The sequence below is a fragment of the Zonotrichia leucophrys genome, chromosome 1 (genome assembly GCF_028769735.1).
Source record: "Zonotrichia leucophrys gambelii isolate GWCS_2022_RI chromosome 1, RI_Zleu_2.0, whole genome shotgun sequence".
NCBI lineage: Eukaryota > Metazoa > Chordata > Aves > Passeriformes > Passerellidae > Zonotrichia > Zonotrichia leucophrys.
Window position 1 is genome coordinate 70,071,388 of NC_088169.1, and position 9,498 is coordinate 70,080,885.

A 9,498-nucleotide genomic window follows, 5' to 3' on the forward strand; every position below is an offset into this window, starting at 1 on the left:
CTCCCCTCCTCTCCCTTTGGCGGGGTTATTTTCTCATTCTCTCGCGATTTAATATTCTTTTCTTTCTCTTTATCGCTCTCCTTCGCTTTCAGCCCAGCTTTCAGCCCTCTCCCACTTGTTTATTTTGCCGGCTGCAGCCGCGGTCTCCGCCGGCGCAGCTTCCCTGCCAGCACCCCGGTGCCTTTCCCACCTGTGGCACCAGGTCTGCCCCCCGGTGCCGACGGCCTCTCTCTCTCCTCTCGCCTCCGGGATGTCTCGTCCCCACTGCCCGCCGCCTTCCCCAGCCCCGCGTCTTTGTTCCCAGCCTGGGTCCGGGACCTGCCCCTTATCGCTGTGGCCGCCGTCGGGCGAAGCCCCCGGCCGCAGAGACGCGCCAGCCGGTGATCTACCGGCAGGGACATCCGCCGGGTCTCTGCGTGGGCGCCCGGGCACAGCTCAGGGGTGCGGAGAGCCACAGGCATCCCGGCCGCGCTGCGGTGGGTACACAAAACCCGACACGCAGACGCCTCTCCGTGCCGGCGGCCCCCGCGGAGGGCAAAGAGGCGCTCGGCACATTCCGCGTGTCTTTACCCCCGTTCCCCGTGCCCGGTCCCAGCGGTGACACCTGCCATCACTCCGTGGCACCGCGGCACCCACGTGCGGCGGCCCCGAGCCCGGCCAGCAGCAAACCGCGCCAGCCCGAGCCCGCATCGCCGCGCACAGCGCGCCGGGGAGTGCCCGGGGCTGCGGGGCCACAGGGAACGGCTTGTTTTCCCGAACGATGAGATTTAACTTAAACACCGCGGCGGTGTCGGGATGTGGCAGCACGGGGACCTGCTGAGCTCACAGCGGTGCCCAAATGGAGCGCGCGTCCCTCGGAGCTCCGGCGCACCGGCGCTGCCCCTGCAGCCGCTCCCGAGCCGCGCTCCTCGGAGCTCCTTGGTTCAGTAGGGGAATAAGGAATGTCAACAAATAGGAAAAAGAAATAATTCGTGGGGATACGTATTCTACCCCGATTTTCCCGTTTAATACACGGGCAATAAAAAGACAAACGCACCCTCCGACCCCTGTCAAAACGTGGGGAGATTGGTCCCTACAGTGACCTCCCCGCCTCGAAACCAAACGGACTTTTTGAAAGGAGGGGAAAAAAGGGGGAAAGGAAGAAAAAGCCTTGAACGTGGTGTACTCCGTGTCTCAGGGCTGTGCAGAGGTTGTTTTGCCTGTGGTCACAATTCTTACAGCAATCCACGGGAGTTTTGCCGAGAGATTATTGATGCCCGAGACAAAAAATGTACTGATATGCACAAATGAACGGTGGAAATTACAGAACGAACAAAAACGAATGTTAATAAAAACTCAGTCCCGCGATGATATAGAAAGGATTCCCAAGTGTCCTTTCCCTGAAAGTGTTAATAGGGTTTGGATTTTTCTTTTTGATTTTTAAGGAAAAGGTATTTTAAAACATTTTCCGCCGGAGCCAGGTCCCGGGAAGGGGCATTTTTCCCCGCTGAGAAGTGGCTCGCCACCGGGGGTGGTGGATTCAGCCTTATTCCGAGGGATTCCCGCTGCCCAGGGGCTGAACCCCGGGGCTCCGAGCCGCAGGGAGGCAAAGGGTTAACAGCCTCTGAATGCACACCAAGCCCAAAGCTACTGGGAAAGAATATCCAAAAAAATAACCAGTTTTTTTTTCCAGCCGCTGGACCTTATTGAATGTCATTGAAGAAAGTTTTGAATGCCAGATAAAGAGAGGCGAATTAAAGTGTGTGACAGCAGAGGATAAGCAAACACAAAGAGAACTCTGTCACACTTTGGGCAAAATCCGTGGGCTTTTTACCAAGCCTCTTCGCTATGATTGAATTAAGTAATAGGAAAACATTTTCTTTCAGTTTAGAGCCATTAGACAAAAACTTCAAAGCGAATAACACTTTTTAATGTGCAGCTCAACAATGGAATCTGTTTTGTGCTGAAATGTTTAAATGGTTTGTTGTGCAACTGTGGGCTGAAATAACCTAGACTGCAGCAAAATAGCATCCTTCAGGCCGTTTTATGAGCGCTTGAAACTAGCACAGACCTTTAATCCCAGCACTTTAAACTAACTCCCCTCCCCGACTTTTTGCACCCCTCTCTTTTTTGGGGTTTTGTTTTGTTTTTTTTAATAGAGGAAATTCTCCTCTACGTTTGCTATCTCGGAACGATGGCCGCGGAACGAAAAGGGCTCCGGGAGAGGGGGAAGGAGATCCGCGGGCTGGGTCGGCGCTGCAGGCGGCTCGGGGGGCGCGGGGGGAGCCCCTCCGGGAGCTGCCGCTGCTCCTGGGGCGGGGATGGGGTCCTGCCGGGATGGGGTCCCGCCGAGATGGGGTCCTGCCGGGATGGGCTCCTGCCGGGGTGGAGTCCTGCCGGGGTGGGGTCCTGTCGGGATCGGGTCCCGCCGGGATGGGGTCCTGCAGGGATGGGGTCCTGCCGGGATGGGGTCCCCGGTGGCAGCGGGGGGTGCCGGTGCTTGGGCTCCGCACGGAGAGAACCGCCGGAAGTAGCTGCTCCCCCCGCACTGTCACACCGCCCACACGGGGACAGGGGACACGGATGCAGGGTGAGCATCAGCTGGGGGACCCTTAGAGAGGGGAACGTCAGGGATCGCTGCGGGGGATGCAGGAGAGAGAGGGCAACAGCGCTGGCACTGCCTGAGCCGTGCTGCCCCCCTGGCGATGGGTGACCTGCGACACGGCTGCCGGCGAGGGGACAGGGTGTCACACCCCCGCTGCTGCCTGGGGCGGCTGTGCCCATCGGCTGGAAGGAGCTCCCCCTTCGTTTTGAGGGACCGGCCATCGTCGCCTTTTGTGGTGAGGCCCTCGCTGTCGGCGGTGCTCGCCGCTTCTCTCCCAGGGTAGGAGGTGCCACGCACCATCAATCCCTAAGTAAGGCTTGGAGAGGCGCGTTAGTTTGGGAGCTGTGGGGACGAGAGGGTGAAATCCCGCTGGAATGGGAAGGAATCGCTATTTCCAGGAGACCACGTCCTTGATAGCTGAGCAGGGCTGACGATTTGTGAGCGACTGTGATATTCCCCAGCCTATCCCGAGTAATTATTTTCCAATGTAATTATTTTCCAATATTTACCAAAATGAAAATCAAAGCCAACACTGAGCCGCAAGGCACGCGCCATGGGAAGGATTATCCAAGGAATGTGCTTATACACTGGACAAACACACCCAGGAGCAAGCTTGTGAGATACCTGTGAATCCCTTCAATTAATCTGATCACTGAATGATTCTGAGTTTGAGTAACCTGTAACAGTTTTTGGTTTGTATCGTTTACTTCTGGCCTCCAGTGATCCACAATATCAGGGATTCCAGAAACATAAGCTGGGTTTGTGGTTCATTTCAGTTTTTCCAAAATAAAGGCTGAACCACAGGGGGTTTTGTTGTGTGAGTTCTTCTTTATCTGTTGTCTGTTCAATCAACTCCTCTCAAATTTATAATAGTATAATTTTGTAGCCTATCAGCAATGGTTTTTAAAGGGTCTTTAAAAAAGGAGAGACTATTTACAAGGACAAACATTGATAGCACAAAGGGGAATGGGTTTAAAATGGAAGTGGAGAGGTTTAGATTATTTGTTAGGAAGAAATTCAGAGGGTAGTGAGACACTGGAACAGGTTGTCCAGAGAAGTTGTGGATGTCCCATCCCTGGAAGTGTTTAAGGCCAGGCTGGACGCCACCCTGTGAACCTGCCCATGGTGAGGAGGTTTGGAATATAGGTGATCTTTAAGGTCCCTTCAACCCCAAGTCATTCCATGTTTCTATGACCCAGCCTTGCCACATTTCCATGTGTTTCATCCAGTTTCATCAGTTTTCCATAGCAGTTTATCAAGATAATAGCTTATCTTGCCAGTAAAACCTGTGCCACAGGACCAAATCAAAGCTGCTTGTTTCTGTAACCTTTATTTCCTCTTTCCACAGAGATACCTAGGGTAGAGATTTGCCATTTAGATCTTCAGTCCCATTGGTTCCTAACAGGATTGGTTTATTAGGAAATCTTGTACTCATCTCCTAAGAAGACAATTTGTTGATTTGACTTTTCACTGAGGAGGCCATTCCAAAGATGTAGCTGGACATAAATAATAACAAAGTAACAAGAAAAGTGGGAACATGGAAAACCAAACCATTTAAAATAATCTTTTGTTTGTATAGTGAGACCACAGTTTAAATTGCTGGTGACCTTGTAGGACCAAAGTACTCAAAGGATGGAGAAGTGCTTGAGTAATGAATACAAGGAATAGTAAAAGAGGAGCTGGGTATTAGTTCTGCAGATGTTGTTAAAACACAAAATTGTTAGAAATACCATCCTTCAACCTCAGAATCCACCCTATTTCCCAGTCCCTTTTTATTGCCATCTTCTCCTTTCTCCAAACTTCTCACCTTTATGTCTTTCAAGTCCTCTACAAACTGAAAGCTTTACAGGTTGTCAGACTGCTCTTTGAGAACATCCAAGGGGAAATTCTGTCATCTGGTACGTTAAGAAGCTGTATCACATCTGTTGTTTATATGAGGCATTTGAACAGTTCCCTGTAGCTCATGTACTTCTTTTTAATCACATTAACATGGATGGCACCATCAAACCATGCTGATCTGCAGCATGGGTGCCTGTAGTACACTGTGTGGGTACACTGCTTCAGCGGTTGTGAGTACACTGGTTTCAGTGGTTGTGGGTACACTGGTTTCAGTGCTGGCTTCTTGTCCCCTTCCTGGCAGATTTGGAAGGTCTTGCAGTGGATGTAGTTATTGCTGAATGAGACATGTGGTTAGTGCATTCTGTGATGGAAGAGAGAGAACTAAATATCTGTTAGATTCACTGATAAAGATCTTCCTTCGATTTCCAAGTGAAGTTCTACAGGAAGCCAACAGAAAACAAGCAGGTTTTCCCTATCATTTAAAAGAGGATATCAGAGAGCTGAAGATACTAGAGCAAATAAAACCACTGGAGAACAAGCTCACAGGTGGAGTTCCCCAAGACACAGAAGGCATTTCCTTTTTGCAGATGCTTTTGCAATGCTGCTGCACAGCCACGTGCAGAAATGCATCACCTGTGCTGCCAAAGGAGGAGTATGGAAAATGGGGCAGGGTGTCCTGCTCTGGATCAGGTGCTGGCAGGTTGCAGCTGGTGAGTGGCAAGGGCTGTGAGCAAAGAGGGAGGTTTGCTTACCTGCCCCAGGGTTTCCTGTGTGCCAGTGACATGGTCACAGAGCCTGAAAGCTGCAGAACTGTGTAGCCTGGTTCCTTCTCTGATGCTGACAAATACATGTTCCTCAAGTGTTTATCATGCATGAACATGAAATGATTACCCTAAAGGTATGTTAATTCCTTTAACTTGCCAGCTCTGGCAGTAAACTGAGAAAATGAACACTCTACACTGCCAAAGTAATTTTCTTATTTTCATTACATTTTGGAGGAGTTTAACACCCCTTTTGAACACAGTAAAGTATTCAGAACATATTAGATTACTTTTGTTTGTGTCTGCATATCTGGACATGAATTGATAAATTATATATCTTTATATTTATATTTACATATATTTATATATAGACATATCAAGTGTGTATGGTGGATGTTTATAGCCCTACAACCATACTGTGGCAATTATATGAGAAATAATTTCCCGGAAACAGAGCCATTTGTTAACCTCCTTATATTTGCATGCTAATCTCCTAGTTTACAGCAGATTGTTTTTTAGAGACACAAAATAAGCTAGTACATGACAAACATATGTGAGGCACAAAAAAAGCACTGCCTTTTTTTTTGTATTTAAAATGCAAGTAAAGCCTGTGGTTTTCTTTCTTCTGCTTGTTTGTTTTGGTAGGCATAGTGACCTAACACCTAACAAAGTTGGGATTTGTAGTTGTACAGGCTGTCCTGGATTAGTAACAGACCTGGGAAGTTTCCTACTCAAAATGTGAAGGTCACAAATCTGACTTCAGGCCCTTTTGCTGTTAGATCTTTATCTTCCACATTTGCAGAAGGGTGTCAAAAGCTCTCCTGTCCTATGTGCCTGTGTACCCAGTGTGAAGAATCACAGCTGAGCTACTGCTGGGGATGTGCATGAGCAAACAGGCTCAAGGTTTCTCCTGAAAGAGCTCAATTTCTATCTTTAGTCCCTCCCACCATGGGCTAAGGTGGTTCCTTCCACAGCTATGCTGTCCTCCACATCATCCCAAGCAGAGCAGTCCTATATTTTGGGAAAATAACCCAAAGCTGCATGCTTTGATATGAAAAAGATGATCCCAAAATATGGGCCTTATGCCAGTGAAGTCCAACAGGAAGACAGCATACTCCAAAATACCAGTTGGATTTCTCGGACTTCTGGAATTCCTCAGGCTTGTCAGACCCTTGAACTTCAGCTCTGGAAGTTTGTGAGAAATACTTAATCATGGAAGGATAAATTCATGGCTGGATAGATGCTGATCACAAGCCATTGAAAATATTCTTTCTCCGCTATGAGAAACAAAAGAATCTTTGCCAAATTTTGTTCTTTATGTAGTTGTGCTGTGGCACATAAGCTCTCCTCAGTGTGCTACCTGCCACTGCACCTCTTACAGACATAGAGGGAATGCACTGTTTTAAGAAGAGGGAGTCCACATAAGAGCTGGTCATTGTTGGCTCTCTTTGTACTCAGTGGGAAGAAACATGTACTCGCACAGAGGGATTCATTTGACTTATTGCAGAAACCCTCAGAGTTAAAAAAATACAAACATCCCATCAGAAATGCTTACCTGGTGCTTTAATGATCCCAAAATGCCTGCCCCAAAAGCATGTGTAAGGGGAGGGTTATGGGTGCTGTGTCTGTCCCGCTCTGCCCCAGCTGCTGCCTTCTCTCATGGATGCAGGCTGTGACTCTTTGGAGCGCTGAACTCCCCAGAAGCCACAGAGCAGCACAGCGTGAGCTGTGTGGAGCCCCTCTACTCCCACTTTTGAATCACTGAATCTGACAATGAATCATTGTTTTTCTGACACCTCTTGTGGCTTGTATAGATGAGGTCAGAGCCTTTTAACTCTACTTCTGTCCCAGAGTATGGAAACTAATTAGAACCCTGTGTGGGTTTGGTGTTCCTGTCCCGGGAGACCTGATTGATCCATTAGATTTTAGGCAGGCATTCCCCTTTGCTCTGTATCTTCTGATTATTCCCTCCAGTTTTTCAACTTCACTCCTTTTTTGGATGCTGTCCTTACTTTTCCTTCTCTTCTTCAGAGTGTCTGTAAATTTTTCCATCACCATCTTCCCTTGTTGTCTCTCTTTTCCTCTCTTCAGCCAGATCAGTCTCTCAGTAAATGGAACAAGTCTTCTAATAGCTTTTCATCCACAAGTGTGAGAGAAAAGTTTTGAGTCTGAAGTCTTCCAGTTATCCCCTCCAAAAGACAAAACTAGAAGGGTTGATAGAGTGTTCTCCAAATTTTCCACATTGCCCAGATGCAGGGCTAGGAAAAAAAACCAACCAAACAAAAACAAACCAACAAAACCCCAAACAGATGAGGAGACTGCTGTCTTGGTCACAGGCACATAAAAAAAAAGCAGTAGGTGAAGTTTGCCAGAAAGAACAGGCTGGGGGAAAAGGAATGTGGCAATCAGAAAAGAGAAGGAGATAAACTCAGAAATTTCAGTAGGTGTCAGGAGACTGATTGTTTTCAGAGGTAAACAAATATTTAGATCCAATCTTCAGCACCAACTGGAAAAGCTCAGCAATTGAACAGTTTGTCCATTCTTCTCAAGAGATTTTAATCAAACTTCCCCTTTTTGTCTTTTGACAGATCAGGTGTTCTACACCAAGAAAAAACAGACTGAGGTGTGCCTGCCATGATTTTCCATCTCACTTGTCCTGTGGACACTCTCTGTCTTTTATTGCATCAAATCCCTTCCAGCAGTATAACCAGCCTCACATCAGGGGAGCTCCTTCTCCCTTCAGAAGGAAGGTTCTTTTTTATCACTGGTGGTCTCAAAATTACATCTTCCTTTCTGGAGCTGAGGCAGAGAAGGAAAGCTCCTGCTTCTGTATTGCTGCCTGCATCAGCAAGGCTTCTCTGCTTCTTTATAGAGCAACATGATTTAGATCAATGGTAAAAATCTCCCTTTTGAGGAAGGAGACCTTCAAAGGGAATTACTGTAGTGGTGTCATGGGATAGGCAAAAAGAGCACATGGGTTGTGCCTGTCTGTTCAGGACCTGTCTGTGGCTGAGATGCCCCTATGAGACATGTGTTTGCAATTTAAGTTAGATGCCAAAAATACTTTGCAGACATGACAAAAAATCCCACCTAAAACCTGCCCAGAATTAAGCTGAACATCCAGTGAAGGGTGCTACTATAGAGTCAAAATCATGACAAATGTTTTCCACTTTCTGAAAACGAAAGAAATAACAAGGATGCTAGTAAAACCTTTAAAAAAATTATTATCCAAACTACAAATACACACACATAGAAGCAATCCCAAGTCTGAAAATCACCACTGTGGCTTCCACGAAGCCTTCCAGCATGCAGAATTTGATTCAGCTGTTTGTTAGGACAGGTTATTTGTCAGGGATCAAAAAACACTGTAATGCCCTTCTGACACCAGCTCATCCTGTAGACCACTGGTCACTCCAGTGTGAATCATCACAGGTCCTGTCACATCTCTGTCAGAGCTTGGAAACACTGTGTGAGGGTTAAAGAACACTTTCTTGTATGTTTGGTTCATACTTCACCTAGTTGTATGGGCTTGTTCAACCCAGGCAATGTGGGCAAAGCAGAACAAGTCCAACATTCCTTGCACATGTCCCTTTGGTGGCCCCTTCAGTTATGCTTGGAAGTGAGAAATGGGGAAAGTCATCTCTGCTGCAGCTCCCATGAGATGGGGGGAAGGCAGCCAAGATGTGGAAGAGCACAAGGGGAAGAGCTCTGCTACCTCCAGCTCCAACAAATATTATTTTTACTGTTTAAAATTTTATGGTAAACATGAGGAAATAATCAAGAATTAAATGATAATGTATGAAATGTTATTATAAAAATGCATCTTGACAAACCTCTATTTCCCATTCTGACACCAGGGAGGACAGCCCAGCCATCCTCTCCACACCCCACAAGTGCCAACAGCAGCAGCAGAAGTTGCTGAGCTGTGCTCAAACTTCAGGGGGGCCTTCAAGACTAGATACATTTAATCACATCCTACATGTGATTAAATCCAAGGTAGAGGCTAATGTCAGGCAATACATCTTGTTTATTTTTGTGTTTATATTAACTTTTTATAGGGAGCAATATTTCAATTATTTTGAATAAACACTCTGGCCATCTCATATCATACTCAGGCTTGGTGGACACAATGGTTTAAGTGCATGTGAGTAGGGTGCCTTCTGGAAAAGAGCAAAAAGGGAAGCTTTGCCCAAGAGGGACATGAAGTGGGTACAACCCATAAATGTGGCTATGAGGACCTGAAGCAGCTACTGGGATGTCAAGAAGCAGCAAAGCAGAGGCACAGTGGATGCATTGGCTCCAAATCCTGTTCAG